Here is a 19288-nt window from a genome sequence, read left to right on the forward strand (position 1 = left end):
AATAACCTAAAATCCTCGAAGGGACACCCGGGTGTCCGCGACCACAACGTACTCGATCTCTGCACTAGCTCCAGTATCGATAGTCGAATAAGCAATCGATAGTGCATGCTTTCTTAACACTTGAGTCCTGTTTAAATTAGCATTAATTGATTTAAAAATCAAACTTGATTAATTAAATCCACGATCTGTTGACATACTCTAGCACCCTACAACAAATTCAGCGTTTTCATGGGGAATCCATGTCAATAATTTTTTCTATTTCAGCTGTATATAATTATATAACCAACAACTATTATATAGAACTGCTAAGTGTTAATAGACGTTAGTTACATAATTGTATACTGAGTTGCTACACGGCATGTAAGGATTTAGGATTAATTCAGGTTTACTTATCCTAAGGCAATTCGATGAAGAAACCTTACAGGTTGTAGAGTCTGAAAGATGTTTCCCGACGTTTCAGATGTGCTTGCTGCCTCCATCATCAGGGCGACTATGATGGAAGCAGCAAACACCGCCGGTAAAATTCTACCAGATTACACGTCATATTATGGCAAAAAGGACAGTCATCTTCAAATCATGTCAGAATGTGGGGGGGGAAAAACTGAGGATCTGAAAATTGATTAACGGAAATACGTGCCGAAACGTCGCATACATAAATGTGCTAGGTCCAAGATGGTTTATTATTTAACTACGCTTTCAACTGCTTGTAGCACAACGTCGAATGAAAATGAATTCGAGTGGGGTTCTTAAATTCGTATTGTAATTAGAATAAACGATAGGCACAAACGCCTCACGAACAAGCAAGACTTCAAAAACAGATTCTGCCATCACAGGACAGAAGTAGGTGGAAGGCAGCTGGCGGGTCACTGAACTTCGACTGAAGACGAGTCCAGTGCATGCGAGGAAGTGAGCAGTACATTTAACGAGACGGGTTCGGTCTGCGAGAAAACCTTTACGAAAATTCGGTCCGTATGTCACGGAATCTCGTTTAAGATTAATTGTAACACCGCCCCTGCCATCTATACCCGGGTCTACACAACTGTCTCTTTCCTTCAGGCTGTCCGACTAAAATGATGTGGGCATTTCTCATGTCCCATGCGTGCTACAAGCATTATCCATCTCATCCTCCCGGATTTGTTCGCCCTAATAATATATTCGTCACGAGCAGCTATAAATTATAAACCTCATATCTGAATGGTACTTGTAAATAATCGAGCAGTAGCGGACAGCCGACAAGGAGTGATCCTCCCAACATGGGGGTTAGGAGAGGAGCTAAGTAAGAATTTCACTTGATAGATAACTAAGTTAATACATACACAAAACGGAAGTGGACAAATGAATTACGGGTGGAGCCCTAGAACTCTAGAAAATATAACTTTCCTTGCAGACTACGTGTGACGAAATCTGATGCATTCTAGAAACATGTTTGCTGCTGAGTGTTACAGATCGATATTTCCTTATATTGCGATGTATCGTTCAGGAGAGAAAGGTGAGCTGTACACACAGCTAACGCCTGGAAATCCCCCTTACAACACAACATTTTCGACCAAAAAAAAAAAAAAAAAACTTGTGTGGATGATAACGATGTATATCTCCGGTACATTGCACCTGATAATTTACCACTCACAGTGGTATACGACGGTCCCCAAACCCAGCTTCTTTAATAAAACCGTTTTAACTCCGCCTCGTATACACGATACCTGTTCATGTTTCATCCGATACAGAACCCATTTCGACCTACAGTAAACGGTACTATCCCATTCTAGACACGGAAAGTACCCTTCTGCTATGATTCAAAGCAAGACGTAGTTTAAATGCGCAAATCATTGCCACCTTGTTTATTGGCCCGTTAGGTCAACTAGTTACATTTTTATAATATAAATTATTTTTAAAACGTGACTCACAATAAAAGTTATCCCAAGTCGATGTTAATCCAACATTGGTTATATTTTTATGTTCTGGGTTATCTATAAAATGTAGTAAGGAACTTACCATACAAGTACAGATAGTCAATTATGAGGTCTGTTCGGGAACCTGAGACACCTGAAAGTCGCCAATATCCAGCCAATTAAATATCCAATCAAAGTACCTTGATCTTTAAACATAACATGAAGCTGGAAATTTAAACTGGCGCCACCACAACACGATTTTGTGTTCAGTCAATCACTGCAAAAGATGGAAAACACGAACACACGAAGAGTTCGACATTTGTTACGCCACGGAGTCCGCTTCGTACAAAGCACAAGCTCGTGAATAATTATCGTTACAGCCAAACAAACACTCACAGCAACACACAATTCATGCTTCAAGACGTAAAAAGCTCAGAACTTTCGTATCATTAAACAGACAATGTAATTATGTACCCCAACGAAGTATTCCTCAGGCACTAAATCCATTAACAGAACTATACCACACATCTGCAAGCAGAAACTCGATTCACACAACCTCCACACTGAAATCCACTCCACTCCGGCTAGTTCCTAAGCTACCTCTGCACTGCTGAAAACGAAACGCAAAGCATCCAACGGAAAAGAACTTCACAACCGACACGGCCAGCGTCCGGCAGGCAACCTAACCTAACTTAGCAACACCAACACGCAGGATGGAGAACGTATAAAAACTAGACAAAGAACTTCTGCCACGGTAACATCAACCATACTAGGGTGGATGGAAATGTACAGGAGGTCCTGTGGTCTCCCCCCCCACACCCCTCCTACCACTTCTACATTCTAGCAACATTCTCCTTCCAACGTCTTTTTCGTATCGTTACCAATTCTAAGGTTCTTCAAGACCCTCATCTACTCGCACATTCACCGCTTTCTTGCCTACAGCTCAGCTACGAACCTTTTCCTCTCTCATGATAACACGACTCACTGAAGAAACTTGTTACAGCAGAAATTCCTCAGTCGCAAATACTCCATTATGCATGGGAATTCACACTGATTTCCAAGCCAGGATAAACTCAACGAGATCCCAAGGCTGTATAAGACGTTTCTTCCCGGAAGACGGCAATCCACGATAAAATCAAATACTGAGAGACGCCTTAACTTCTTAAATTAACAAAAACTACGCGGAGTGATAAAAGTTGAAATTACGAATAACCGGGCAAAAAACTTTTCCAAAAATGAATATTCATTTTCTGATACCCGATACTGGCAATTAATTTGAGTAACAGCGGTCAGCAAAGCCTTCCTCCATGTCAAAGGAATCACTGACAGCTCCGCCAAACAGCCATATTCTTCAGAACCCTCAAATTCTACGTATCTACGACTGAAGGCGTCTTTGAGCCCCCCCCCCCCTTGCACCCCTCCAACTTATTTCGCCTCTGCCCCTTTGTGTTCTACATTTCAAATTACACACTGTTAATTTCGATAAGGAATTATTTACATTCCATTAAGAATGTTTCTATATAAATGTTATCATGACTCGTTGACCCCGTGAGACTGTCAATCTGCAAGTACGCACACGGGTACAGCTGATGCCTTGAGTTTTAAAGTGGCTGGTCACACAAATCGACTCTTGTACTGACGTGAGTTTTGGGCTCCTTCATAACTGAACCTCGCTTCCTTTCTGCGATGCTGTCGCAAACTCATTTATGTGTCCCTTACAAGACGTCGCATAAGATAAAAAGAACATAATCATGGATCGTTGGGCCATAAGCATAAAGTTAGTTTTCCTGCAGTACAACCCGAGGAATACGCATGTGGAACCTGCCAAGATGAGGAGAAAGGTTGCTTGCGTTCGTGGCTAGGAACGAGCGGGGAGGGAGTAGTCAGTCCAGCGGAGTGAAGATTATCCTGACAAGGGAGTTGCTGGTTCAAAGTGGTAGGAGACATGACTTGCCCATCCAGCCTTTCCAGCGTAGAAGTGTCGAAGTCACACACGTCAAAATAGTTTCAACTTGCTACCTCAATTTCTCCACTCAACTGTCCGTTTTCCGTTTGAATATTTCAAAACGACTAGACATATATATAATGTATTTCATAACGGAAGTAAGTTCATAAAACAACAAAAAAGTCTCAAAAAAAAAAAGCCTTTGCGCGACATCACGGCGAAGAATGGAGATAATATTAAAATGCATCAGCGTCTCAGAAGAGGTATGATTATTAATCTTTCCGTCAGTGATAAACGTTTAGGTTTCGCAACACGATTAACCCAAGTAGTGAGTGTTCTGAAAATATCGGTTGTTTTGCTGAACGTTTCGAAACTCCTTACGGTCACCATCTTCAAGGCGAGTTGATTACCCTGTTGCTCCTGCCTATATTTCGTGAACCCATCTCTAACCAGACAGGAAATGCCAACGATCAATATCAATAAGTGTTCAAATATGCAGCCTACAAAATAAACACGGACTAGTAATAAAATTAGTGGTGTTAATTAAGCAATTAAGTATCTTAATTAAATCCAGCCCGTCCCTGTAGTTGTTCCAGGAACGTCATTTTTATTATTATTATTATTATTCTACCACTTGGATCTAGTTAAGATATAAATCTCAGGAGATGAGGAAGTTGTATCAAAACGTCGCGGAAGCAGTTTTCAAGGTCACGATATATATAGTACGATTTTCTGATTGCTGCGTACAAATGAGAAAAAGTACAGACTCGGTGATACCAGGAACATAAAAACGTCGGCCATTTTAAGAGGCTTATAGCTATTAACGCCCTTGCGCGACTCTCCATCAACAAACCTTGTGGTAATTACCGTTCTACGTCGCTGATCTACAGACACGCTGTCATTACTTCTCCTTTCCGATATCACAACTCTCTCTCTCTCTGCTTTTTAGTGCAATTCATTTTTGTCGTGAAACCCCTCACCGTAAAACAGGTGTCGCTACTTAGCAATCTCACTAATCTTTTTTGAGATATAAAACCACCAATGCCAAGTTCATATTGCGCCTGCCCAGTGGATGTCAGTAGCCCCGACCGGACTACACAGCAGTGACAATTCCCGTGGTTCCCTAACGATAATGCCGACTAGGAACATCGCTGTAGACAGTGCATACATACGTTAGCACCAAAACAACTGGTCCAAAGATGGAATATCTTTCTGGGAACCTAACCCCTACTTTCGAGGCTCAACTACAAAACGAAATTGTTATATTAAATGACGAAACTACGAAGCAGACCGACAGCAAATTCCAGTTCATAATGAAAAGGTAGGCTGAGCCGAGGCCAGGTGTGGAACACGACATAGAGTGGCAGGTAAAAAGAACCTCCACATCACTCTTGCAGTTGGACGAGCTCGTTCCGAACCGCGGCTTTGGTCGTTCGCCCTCTCGCTCCTTTCGCCTTGTATTTCGTCTCCCACTGCGACAAAGCTCCTCCGGCCTGCCTGAGTTTCTTTACCCTCCCTCCCTCTCTCTCTCTCCCTCTCTCTCTCTCTCTCTCTCTCTCTCTCTCTCTAATGACGACATTCACATTATCATTTTTCCTTCTCGCCATGCCCTCTTCGTATTCACTGCCTTCTTGCCTGTCTCCGCAATATTCCACCTAGCGCAGCGAACATTACAAAGCCACTTCAAGAATTACCAAATATGTTCGATATGAGGTTTTGACAGCTGTGATTTCGAACATGGCCGTGTAGTCTGGTAAAAAGTTTGCCAACTCATAGCCCTGATGACGGAGGCAGCGAGGACCTCTTAAACGTTGGTGCAACCCCCAGAAGTCAGCACATCTTTGTACTGTGAGTGGCTTGGTAACCGTGGATACAGGCGATTCTCGTAAGTGTTCAACACTAATTCATGGCATGAACAAACAATGCTTTCTAGTAGCAGACACGTCATTGAAAATCATGTATGCGGGCTGCAGACTGAGAACCCCAGGTGTAGAGTTTTCCTTGTCCTAGATCGTACGCCGTCGTGGGTAGGATTTGCTTAGTCACATGGGTGGCTGTGAATGTACAGACTGTCAAATTGTAGGACAGGATATGCTCTTTCACTCGACACGGAAAGAAAAAAACCCGCTTTACATTGTCTTTTACGAAACCACTTAATGTAACGCCGACGCTAAGAACAGAGCCAGGGCAGGTTCTAAAATTCTAAACTTCCACACAACAATTCCTTAAAAAAAAAAACCCACATGTTCGTCCTCTGCGGTTCGACATTTTCTCGCTTCGAGTCGAGTCGAGAGGCTTTCAAACTGAACATTTTTATCTCCGTGGTTACACAACACGTCCGTGTGAGTCTGTCAGCAAAGACGACAGGCAAATGAGTTTGAAACATGGACAAAACAGGACGTGAATTAAGTTAGATCTGCCCTTTTCGAACATTTTCAGGTCCTCCGAATACAAAAGGTAAAATTACCTCTAACAAAAACTAAAACCATTAAAAGCTGGTAACAGAATTAAATATAAAATCGTTAGCTAAAACATTCTTGTTCTGTGTTCGTAAATGTTGATTCCATGCTATGTTCTTCACGTAATTCATTCGCCATGGAAAAGTCCTTTCGAAATTAACGCACACGGTCAATAAATTAATTATCTGCAGAGCACACTAATGCATTAGCAGATAAAGAAATTATGAAGAAATAAGAAATTATGCCAACTCGACTCGCTTGTTATCATAAATGCAAAGAATGCCTATTGCAGAACACTGAAGGAGAAGTCGCTGAGAAAACACGCATACCAAACCTATGTTAACACAAATTCCATCAAACTTCCCAGACACTAGTCACAGGCAACTTAAAACATCAAATTCACCACCAAAGAGGATGAGATGGACAGGGCATATAGCATGAATACACGGAGATGAGAAATGCGTACAGAATTTTGAATGGAAACCCTTAGGGAAGAGACCCTGACGTGGATGTGAGGACAATATTAAAATGAATCTCCGGGAAGATATCGAGGGAGTGGATTGGGTTAATCAGACGCAGCACGACGACCGTGAACGGCAATGAACCGTCATCGGGTTCCATGAAATGCGGAGGAATGTGGCTGAAGGACTCAGCTCCTTGGTGTTGGGTTAGCTTATTTTCTTAAAATCACATGCACCCTCATAATACGGAAATGTGAAGCGTTTGGACACAAAAAAATTCTTCGGCGCTATGAAGAAAACCTATTTTATATTCGGAGACTTCATGAGACTAGGAAGCAGATGTCCGATCAAACGACGGGTAACACCCAAATTATCCCGTCGAGATAATGGAAATTATCCTAGCTTTGTTGCGAGTACGCTATTAGGTAACTGAATATACAGGGTGATCAATTTAACACGTAACCCTACCACACTCAGACAGGAGGACGAAAACCAATGCCAATGCCCGATGTACTGCTTGAAAACCGGTACGGCCTTATTTCAACAACTTTCTCGCTCCACGAAGACCGGTCTCAGACAAACACATCCTGTTTCCTGTACGAAATTTTCTTACCAGCCTGTGTATTGTTAGGTTATTTGGTACTTCCTTCTCAGGATACGCATTCTTAAGCGATTTCGATGCGAATAATCGAGAATGAACAGACGTCTCTGATGCGGGACCCTCAAAATACCAAGGGACAAACTCCAGTAGGTGGATATTCGTGAAAAGTTTCACGACATAAGATGTAACTTCAATAAACAGTGGGTATCAGATGAATTAAACGCGATTAGTAGTAAATCAAGCAATGACGTAATACAAAAACTGCGTCGAAGAAGAACCATTTTCATACCGCGCTGTCCTCCACCAGTTCTACACGTCACAATAAACGTAATTTAAATTCTTGATAGGATACGCCAATGACATTTCCAAATTTCACCAAAAACACGTCTTTGACAGCATCAATTTCTATCAAAGTACCGACTAAGGGCGATCTTTGGCCGAAACAAATAGCGAGGTTTGGACAACGCATTCGTGAATCTGTTACTGTGGCGGGCGAGTGCACCCTGATTAGCCAGTCGCCAATCAGGCCTCGACAGAGAACACGGACAACAAATGAGGCAGCAGCCATGACGAGGACAGATTCTTGCGTTGTGTCGAAACATTGATTAAACGATAAAGACTGGACATAAAGTACGCAGGTCCGGCAGAAGAGACGAGGAGGGATCCCCGAACACCGAATTATCGCGAGATTGGCAGAACACAGCTAAATGTAACGCACGCCAACTCTTTCGTAACACAAAAAAAATTACACTGCAATTTCTATCTCTGACTCCTGCAAAATTGGCATATGGCATTTAAAGTCATTTAACGCCATAAATGTGTATTAGGGCTAAGAAGGCACAGCGCCACAGATTCTTATCTTCCGGAACTTGATGGATGAGAACCCTAAACACCCCGCGAAGAGCAATCTGATACCCACCGGGACCACAAGATAGCGGAGTGGCTCAGCGCGTACCTGGTATAGAACCCCGGTCTTCCATCCCACAGCCCGTTCCTATACTGTTTATTTTACAGTCGAAAATGTTTAATTTCTAGAGATTTCGAGATATGAAGTACTACGTTATTTTCGTCACCACATAAATCATTCTAAAAGCTGTCTAATGGCAGCATCACTTATAAAAAAAAGACTGCTAGCAAAGCCTCTGAGAGCATCTAAACACACAAACATGAAACTGGTTTACGATATTACGTAATCTAAACACGATACGCGTTTCCTTGTGTCTGATACCAAAGGCCCTTCGTTCGCATTCAGCTGGAACCCTCTGAACCCTGAGGTTCATATATGCGAATCCAGTCCGTACCGCGAAGAAAACACAACGCTTCACCATTACAAACGCTGTTTAAGGGAAAAATCATTACTCCACCAACTATTACTTTAAGAACAGTCCTTATCCCGCTGATCCGAATTAAATGATTACGCTGGACAGATCCAACAGCACACTACGTGACTCAAGTTGTCTGTCACTCTCTTGAAATATTAAGCAAACATGTCTAAAAATGGACCTGGCTTAAACGGAAAAATACTTGTATTGGGAAATCCATTTAGCGGCAGAACATAGTATGGAAAGCGATGTAAAATGACCTGTAACGAGCTACAAGCATTCGAGAAAAATTGAGGCAGTCCTAAAAATTTGAAGCTCGTCTAAATATTGCAAACATTTCAGTTCTTGCCTCAAAGAGAACACAATGGGTCTCCATGACAACAATCAACTGGTTAACCCCAATTAGGGAAATAGAAGATTTTAATTTATTGCTTCAAGAAACACACAAAGGGAGACGACCCCAGAAATAAACATATGACTCTCAACCTTACTGATAATCTGGATCGTAAATAAGGAGTGTTGGCTACACACGTATTTGCGTATTTGTTACGACATGCAGATAGGAATTACGTTTAGACACAACTATCTCTCGGTTTGAAGGTAAGAAAAATCACAGTTTCACATGCACTACAATTACTCGTGTTACTGAAACCGGCCATGCGAGTTATTAAGATCTGACACACGTCCTTTCGAAGTGACGCGAATAAGCAAGCATTGTTCGAGGCATTACACAGCGGCATGATATATCAGAAACAACGTACGGTAAAAAAACAGAGTCATCAAAATATGCGAGTCTAGCCGACGCGAACACAATGTCGTAAACGCAACGCAACCAGATTTTTTAAAAAAAGTTATATTTTACACCAAACAAGTCACGTGACGGGTCACAGATGAAGCTGCTAACTTACGACCGAACTGAAGATACGACGGCTGTCAAAAGACAACATATTAACCCAATGAAGCCGAAGCTCGCCCGAATATTTAAGAATTCAGTCCGTACCGCGAAGAAAACACAACACTTCACCATTACAAAGATCAACTGGTTAACCCTTTGAAGCCTGAGCTCGTCTAAATATTACGTATTTAAGAATTCAGTCCGTACCGCGAAGAAAACACAACACTTCACCATTACAAAGATCAACTGGTTAACCCTTTGAAGCCTGAGCTCGTCTAAATATTACGTATTTAAGAACTCAGTCCGTACCGCGAAGAAAACACAACGCTTCACCATTACAAAGATCAACTGGTTAACGCCGTTTAAAGAAATAATACGAAACACATAAGCAGTAAACGCAGTTGGTACGCACAATTTTACTAATTTAACTGCTGGAATTCAGAGCACGGCAGTGAACATTCCGATTCCATAAAATCAAGAAATTTTGCTAGTTAGCATCTGAGTAAATGTGACGCGATCTTTTTAATAAATAACAACGCATTTAATAAATTTCTCATAACAGGGATGAAGGGGCAACGATAAACACAAAGCAAAAGACAAATAACGAGTGTGTGAAACAAAACAGAAAAAAAGTATCGCCACCAACAAACAAGCAGCCGAAATGAAAATCAATGCTGATGATGGAAATCAGTGAGCAATGTACCGGTAATGAAACCCAACCCCCCTTCCCCCGAGCGATTCGTCCACCCACGAACAAAACTACGTCCATATCTGACAGTCACTGACCAGAGGGTGGGGGTGAATGCTTTGCAGTTTTATGACATGCGTTCCTTGAAATATACGATTTCACAGAAGTAGAAGAATAAACGTAAAAGTGACATATGTCTACTGCATTTTACAAAGTAGATTAAATTTAAAAGGTTACTTCGGATGGTAGGCTGCTTTATTACCCAGCTGTTAATACTGTGATCTTTTTACAATGAATTCAAATACGAAATGAGAAATTCGCGGCTTCTGTTTACAGAAATCTGTTTCTAGGGCACGAATTAATAATAATAATAATAATAATTCTTGTGACCCTTTGAGGCCTGAAAACAGGGGTCATCTGTTAATGCTATAAATTTTACCATTTAATCTTTGTAACGGTGAAGAGCAGTGTTTTCTTCGCGGTACGAACTGAATTCTTAAATATTATTCAGACGACCTTCGGGCTTCAACGGGTTAATAAGACGCATGGGCGTGTCAATAAACTCTTCTAGGGACTCCCAGTTTTTCCAAACGACGCGCGGCAGATGCTGGATCAGTGCAATTATGCCGCTGATGCATGCGGAATGCTGGCAGAACGACCACCATGTTTCATTGGTACCCTCCTCCGCCCCTCCCCATTGAACCCCAAGCCGACCTCGCTCCAGCTCGGATGGGTTCGTTCACAAACAAAGAACAGCTAGCTACAACTCAGGAATATGATGGAATTGAACGCGAAATGTTTGCAGCTGACATGGAATCAATCGGTCAGGTCTAGGCAGCCTGCAAAGCAACTACCGGAGCTTCGAAGACCGACTCCGGGGACGTCACACAGAACATGCAACTGTCCCGCGGTTCGAGGCCAATGACGCGAACATCATTAAAGGGATGTGACGCAGTTGACGTTTCTAGAGTAAACCACGCGACGTGTTCTTCTGCTTTCAAACAGTCGCCCGCACCTCCAATTACAAAATTTCATGTAAGAAGGCGATCGTCTTCTGGGGTGCTGCGCCGTGCAGTCCAGTAGAAATGAAGTGACCGACGTTTCAGAGGAGCTCACCGCCTCCACCATCAAATGCTTCGCGTTTTCTTTTATCTACGAACTTACTTCTTTAATATTATTCGAATCAGTTTCCTAGCCGAGTCTGTGTGGTGACAGGCCATCTCGACACAGGTTTTCTTGGTTTTCCTCAGCCTTGAAGCAAACGCTTACATTGATCTGATGCAGCCCTCCCGTGTTAAATTCATCAAAATTATCCTCTTACTGTGGAGATAACCAAATTACGTTCCTTCCTAAATTATCAAAAATTTCGCTGTCCGCCTCAGGCTTTCACCTATCACCACTTAATTCTTAATTCATTCTATCCTCATTAGAAGGGCGAGCGGGCATTGCCTGGGAACCTTCTAACAATAAGATGTTCTTTCTCCGCCTAGAATGTCTCTCACTTCTCCCTTTCTGCCTTTCATCCTACACTTTTTTATTCTTCATATCTTTCCTCTCTCTCTCCCTTCGTGATCAAGGGAATGTCGAAGTATTCAAACGTCTAATGAGTAGTGTTCATATCAGCAATCATAATATCCGTGAAATGATTTTAGTTTTCCGGAGGAAATTTTATTTGAAGATTTCTGTCTTCTGGGTTGTTGCGCTGTGTAGTCTGGTCGATGTTTACCAACGTTTCAGAGGTCATACTGCCTCTGTCATCAGGGCCAACATTCAAACAGCAATTCTTCTGACTTGTTTTAGCTATAAATGGATCACAGCTTAACAGCGGACTAATTCTGACTTCAATAAAATACGTGTCTTTTTTCATTAATCGAACTACTTAGAGGTCAACATCTCTCGTCATAAAACTGAAAGATAAGGAAATGTGCAGATCAAAAGTAAAGAATATTTTGGTGCGGATCAGCGTTTCTCAGCACGCAGTCTGACCCGAGGAGCGCGTTATACTTAACAGTATGATATCAGACTAGCTCTCATAACCCAGTGGTAACTATATGTACCACCTGTTTCAACAGTCAATAAATCTTCGTTTTGTGATTATGCGTTTCGTATGATTCTCGCTGTAAACAGCGATTATTTCCTTAAACGGCGTTAACCAGTTGATCTTTGTAATGGTAAAGCGTTGTGTTTACTTCGCGGTACGGACTCGATTCTTAAATAATATTAAGCACAGTACAAACGTTGCCATTTGGTGCTCTGTTACCTTGAGATGTAACCGAGTAGCCGGTATTATGGTACAGCACTGCAGCAATGAAAACCACATTTCCTGAGACAGTTCAAAGCCATTCGAGTCCCATTATTTCTAACAAGAACTTATTATTATCTGCCTTCTTCCATGAGGATTCCCTGACAGCATTTTCTCCTCTTAAAATGAGCTCCGTGACAAAGCATTCTACACCGACTCCTTCTAGAGAAGCTGTGTTTCTCGGCCGGTCCCACAAATTCCCTGCCCAAAGATTCATTACCGCGTTCGAAACAGATGTGCCACGGGAACATATCCTGAGGCACCTAAAACCAATCATTTATGATCCAGTTTAATATTATCCACCCATCTAAACCTGTGTTTCTCAAATGGACTCTTTAATTCAGGATTTCCTATTGAAATTCAGCACGCATTTCTTATCTCCCACACGTATCAACCCTCTTGATTTCATGTCGCAAATGGTAACTGACGTTTCGGCAGCGCCATGACCAAGATTCAAAATTAACAAAGGTTCCCCCAAGGAAGATGGCCAGTTTTCTAGCGTAAGAAAGGTAATTCAAGAAATGAAAAAAATATATAAATAAGCTACTACGGAAAATTCAGAGCTAAATAAATTTCCTGCAAAACACTAGTTGACACGGATTTGATGTTTCATGAGCTCCTGGTCCGTCCACGCAAACAGCGCACTGTGTATGATGATGATGATTCCACGAGCACTGCACATAAGCCATGTATAGATGCGATTATAACGCAGACCCCTCAAACGAACTCAGCCAGGCGGGCTTTGAAGCGTGGGGGTTGAACAGGGACTGCGGAGGGGGAGGACCCCGGAAGACAACCAACAACTGTCCTATAGATCCATAATGCTCGAATGAAAATTTGTTCATTTCTGCCACCATAGCTGGATGTTTGAATCGATTGCGACCAAGCCAAGCCGAGCCGAGCCAGTCCGTCAAGTACTTCGTTGCTACTACGAGGAGTTGAGGAGGGCTCCCCGGGGTGGCGGGGGGGTGGGGGGGGGGAGCGGACAGAACGGGAATAAGAGAAACGCAGGATAAAGAGAAAGACAGAGAGGTGTAGAACACGTCATGTTGGAAGCATCACGTAGGCAATGTACGAAGCGATCCGATACTTGGAAGAGAATTATTCCTAGCATCAATGTCAATACTTCAATGTACGACAGCACTGTTTCTACTCAACGTTACTTCAGACATAACTCGGCCCTTGTCATTAGTTTCGACTTCCTCGTGCAGACGCTAATTCGTCGCTAATGCATTGCAGAAGAGGGGTTCTGAAACCGGTGGCTCGTACACGCGTTTTGTACTGCCCGCGAAAGTGTTTATTGTAACGACGTGTTTCAGTCTACGTGACGAAAAAAAATATTTAAGAATTCAGTCCGTACCTCGAAGAAAACACCACACTTCACCAATACGAAAATCAACCGGTTAACGCTGTTTAAGGAAATAATCGCTGTTTGAAACGAAAATCATACGAGAGAGAGAGAGAGAATAGAGAAAGTGGGGGGAGTAGCGATAGGCACTACTGTTATAAATGGGGGAGGGGTATAAAGTTGGTTGTGGGCTACGAAGGTTCCCAGGCAGCGCCCGCTCGTCCTTCTGGTATGAATAAGTTTAGTGAGGACAAGGGGTTTAGGAGACAGGATGGGGTAAGAAATAGGGTAGGGGGGGAGTTGATTCGGGTCTTTGCGTTAATTTTGAATTTTGATATTGGCCTTGGGGGTGGCGTTAGGAATAATTTACGAGAATCATAGTTCGTCCAAATTACATTTAAGAATTCAGTCCGTACCGCGAAGAAAACACAACGCCTCACCATTACAAAGATCAACTGGTTGACCCTTGAAGCCTAAGCTCGTCTAATTAACATTTAAGAAATCAGTCCGTACCGAAAAGAAAACACTTCACTTCACCATTACGTAGATCAACTGGTTAACGCTATTTAAGGAAATAATCGCTGTTTGTAATAAGAATCATATGAAACACATACTACAGAATTCAGAGTTCCTGCGGGTTTAAAGGGTTCAAAATTAAATACTTTTAAGTTACATCCCAATGGCTGTCTGCTACTTTACATGTTGTAAACCTGTACTTTATCTAGCGACGTCATTGGCCGATGACTAAGATATTGACACAGAATGGATGTAATTCTGTCACATGGCAAGCATGGTTCCTTAGTGAAGACGAAATGGGGTTTGGCATTCCAACCATCTTATCAGAACTGGGTGAGCTGAGTATAAGCAAACAGATGAAGCCTGACTGAGCGTGTACGACCAATGCCAGTAATTCGTCACAGATAACGGAGAGAAAGTTCTGGAAATAACGCTAAATGGCTACTTCCATCTCCACGGATAGACACCGTGTCAATTTTGTAACACACGGAGTATGGCTTCACCCTTTAAATCCGGTGGTAAATATATGTACCACCTCCTTCAACAACCCGTAACTCTAAAACATACGCGTTTGCTGGGTTGTATCGCCGTGTGGTCTGGTAGAAGTTTCTCCAACGGTCTATGCTGCCTCCATCATGAAGGCCATGATCATCCTGATGATGAAGGCAGCAAGGACCTACCAGGCTACACGGCGCTACATCCCAGAAGACAGCCATCTTCGTATTAACCTCAAATCCTATTTATAACTCTCTACTTTGCCAACAGAATAATCAGCGAATATTTCCATAAACGGCGTTAACTAATTGTACTTTGTAATAGAGAACCGCTGAGGTCTCTTTCTCTAAATACAATTTAGACGAAGCTAGCGGCTCGTATAATTCAGACTTTGGACCACAATTTGTTATGTTTGAGCGGCCCTGGTTTCCCCTGTGCAAAATTATATCTTAAGCTACGCAAGGGGAAATGGCATAGACGATAAAGTCACAATACGCACGTGATTTTTACGTAAATTCTACGAAATAACATGACGAGCATTCATCCAGATAAAATTAGATTATTCTTACCGACCTGAGACAGCCTCTTCAAACCCGTTACTAAATACTGAAATCAACAAATTTCATTATAATCCTTATCAGTGTTACAATACCAAGACTGATACGCAGTTCGCAGTCACGGTTTTCTCGTGGCACCCAGACCCTACCAACGCCGGCTTTAAGGGTCTCTTACTGATCATGAACGTAGCAATCCTGCTTCATATTCGGGATGTCCAGTTTTTTTAAAATTTCAGCCCGACAACCCCCCCCCCCAAAAAAAAAAAAAAATCTCCGCACTTTTGTGTAAGCGAAGAACACACAAACACGCGGATACCCCCTACAATACCAGAAGCAATGTTTAACTATGCATGAGGATAATTCAGCCTCAATCCTTTTCCGGGACGACTCTAGTTAATAAATCATTTACGGGCCATAAGTTGGTAGCACGTACCTTGCGATTCTTTGACACATAATGACGTCTAGTCGTGTAGGAACACGGAACACGAAATGAACCTCACGGGCCGAGTTCCTCTGTTCTCTTACTGAAGAACTTACGAAAGTTTACTTACAAATGTTAGCTTACTAAGTTATTGCGACGAAAATTGCGGGGAGCGTACGTGAAGCCAGTGTATGAATCGAGACGGGGGTGACCAAAATACCTAGGGCTTCATTCGACCAACAAGGGTCATTCTTCACCCTGGTCGGGTGTTGATGAGAACGGCTACGATTTCATTTATCCCTGAATGTGGATGAAGGGCCCACTTCCGAAACGCTGTAATTTCAAAACATCAAAGGCCACGAAGGAAAAACAACACACATTTAGTGTCAGAAACAGGTAACTTCGTAATTTGCACCATCAAAGAGCTCACCCGGACGCACCCAATGCGTACAGCGGGTTTTTCCCTCTTTTTTTCCCGTCCACGTAACACCCAGATGTAGAATATATCATATGGAGTTTCAACTCAATAATCCAACATACGTCATAAACAATCTGTTCTATACACAAATGTCTGAGGTCACGCAAAATCAGAATATGAAGAGAGCAAAAAAGGCAATATACAATCTCATTCAGAACGATTCGAGGCTTTAAAACAAATTTTTTGTAATCTTGAACTGCGTGTACGAGCGGTGGACAACGCTGTTCAGTGACACAGAATCTTAATTTGCGAGACTAATATATTTGCCTTGCAGTCACGTGAACTAACCACAAAGCCGCATCCTTCTTCAAACGGTAATACCATTTCCCAAGCAGCAAAGCAATTCCACACCTTTTATGGAACCCCAACGGTTCATCACAGCGTTAAAAACAGCCTCCACCGGCAACTATCCTAAGCCAGATTCATCCACTCCCTCCAATATTAATTAAGATTCATTTTAATATTGTCTGGCAAGTTATAGCTCCATATGGATGTCAAAATGAATGTGTTTATATATTTATTTATCTGAATTACTGCGAATAATATCGAAAATAAATTAAGATGAAATTAGACCCCTGTACTTTAAACGCAAGGTAGCGATTTATTTTAGCGGAACCATCAAAACGCTTATGTTACACGACTCCTACTTTGCTTTTATTGCTAATTCACCGTCTGTAATAATCACAGCACGTTTAATTTAATGGTATATACAACTTTACAGTCGTTAAGTAACACACTAATCAAACATCCTTGTATAAATGCATACGAACACACTCGGCGACAAACAATTTCAAGCCACGGGGTTGCCGTGGAAACTCAAATATGCACTATTACGCCTAGAATTTCCTTGAATATTTGATCTTCTAATTAAAGTAGCCATTTACAATTTAAATCTTCGCAGTCTGCAGTTCAGATTACCTCATGTAGATGGCACCTTCAGTTGGGGCCGAAACAAACAGATACACTATTAAATACCAAACATTCGTTAGGCTATCCGAGCTTTTTCAAACATAGAACAGCAAATGAGCAAGACTGTTTTAGAGGGCACACAAAACAGAGTATCGACTCGACAGGAAACACCACCATCAGCTTACTCGGGCACATGCACTGAGCCAGAAGCTTCTAAGAATTTAAATCGAGTTACAGCTACACGCACGAAGTCTTCTGCTACACTGCGTCGTGTATTCTGATACAAACTGACCGAAGTTTCGGTGGTTCTTTATGGTTCCATTACCAGAGTTCCCAGTTTTTTCCCCACGAGGTTCTCCCACAAAAATTCTGCACGCAGTTCTTGTGTCTCCCATAATAGTTAACGAAGTCTCACTCAGTAGCCTCGTAAAATTTCACTTTCCTGTGACGTGTTCAAACCACAAATCCCCTCGTTATGTGATATTACTTTAAATTTCTCACTTTTTATGTCTAAATATTTTCCTGAATATTTGCCATCCAGACACTCGTATTCCCTCGATATATATTTGAAAACAAAAAAAGCAAAACTGAACGACAGAAACTTCTTCACACAACGAATGTACAATTCCTCCGTCTTGTTCTAACCCGTTCATTACATCACAAGTCATTAATAAACTTAGACTCTTTAGCATTCAGGATGCAATGGCCTTGCCCACACATCAGGAGAAGTTCCATGTTCTCTTTCAATATTTGCGTAGAGACGCAAAGACAATACGAAACTAGTAGCGTTTCGTGGGACACGCAAAATAATTACGAAATCTAAACTTAGCCTCCGACCAGACGACACGCCCACTCAAAGACACCCACTACGACGAGTCTTCAACATTTATATTCTTAAAACACGTTCTTATGAAAAAATAAATATGAAAATTGTACGACATCTGATAACCGAACGTCGTGGTAAAGTGATCAGTACTCCTGTTTCATATTCGCGAGAAAAATGCGTAATGAGGAAGTCCATAGTTCGTATTCTTCACCAAATATTACGAGGACGATCAAATTAAGGAGATGAGAAATGTAAACAAAATTTATGTTGTGAGAACTTAAATTAAAACTCGGAACACGTATACATTACATGGGGGGGGGGGGGATAATATTAAATGGCTCTTACATAAATAGAATACGAGATAAGCATTGGATTCATCTGGCTCTGGACAGGGGCCGATGGCCGGGCTCTTATGAACACGACAATGAACCTACGGGTTCCATAAAAGGCGGGTGGGATTGTCTAGCTCATTCACCCCTCTTACTTAAGTACAGACCCTGTGCTCAATTCGATGTCTTTGTTTTATTTGTTAAAATGGACGCCAAGACAAATGGTAATTACAAATCACATCATCGCTCTCTGTTCGCTGGGATGAAAACCTAACCAAGCCTCGGACAAGGCCATTCGGGCATTCATACTCCTTGTTACTCACCTTTCCTGCCTTCCAAGGTCTCCGTTTGCATTAAGGAGAGAGAAAACTTGGATATGAACAGCTGCGATCATTAATGGTTTCCACATGCCAGACGCAGAGTTCAATTCTTGTTTGTGAATCACCGTCGATCACTTTATATCAGTGATCTAATTCCCTATATTTTTACGTCGCGAACATTAATTATGAGATACGTAAATTATAATTCTCTCAGATTTTGGGTTCTCAAGGCGGCCGTGTGGTTTGCGGACGTTTCGGAGGCCATATTTTCAAAGCTTTAATGAGCTGCCTTTATATAATGACTTTGTCCTGCGGTCTGGAGACGAGACATAACATTTTACATAGTTCCCTGTGCGTTTACTCCAAGACCCAAGTTCTTACCTGGAATTTAACAGACTTCAAATGTTCTTTCATGATATTTAAGACGACTTATCGATCCACTACGACAACAATTACGGAATGAATTTAAAATTCCGTAGCGTCTTAAACGCTTTCAGACCAGAAATTTCTAGAACAGTTGCCGAACG

The 19288-nt window shown here is 41.9% G+C and overlaps 1 protein-coding gene across 15 annotated transcripts in view; it reads right to left on the bottom strand.

Moving 5' to 3' along the window:
• The window catches only part of LOC110830138 (bromodomain adjacent to zinc finger domain protein 2B-like), a 114442-nt gene that overhangs the window by 86376 nt on the left and 8778 nt on the right, over positions 1-19288 (bottom strand). For 4 of the 15 annotated variants that reach the window (XM_087352730.1, XM_087352720.1, XM_087352732.1 and 1 more), the window contains exon 1: positions 1993-2635. The exons of the other annotated variants lie outside the window; for them this stretch is intronic. The gene's annotated coding sequence lies outside the window, so the exon portion shown is untranslated. Of the gene's footprint in view, positions 1-1992; positions 2636-19288 lie in introns of those variants that run through there. 15 annotated transcript variants of the gene reach the window in all.

The sequence above is a fragment of the Zootermopsis nevadensis genome, unplaced genomic scaffold, assembly GCF_977971745.1.
Source record: "Zootermopsis nevadensis isolate Lab colony 2312 unplaced genomic scaffold, Znev_1.0 Znev_ptg000021l, whole genome shotgun sequence".
Classification (NCBI taxonomy): domain Eukaryota; kingdom Metazoa; phylum Arthropoda; class Insecta; order Blattodea; family Termopsidae; genus Zootermopsis; species Zootermopsis nevadensis.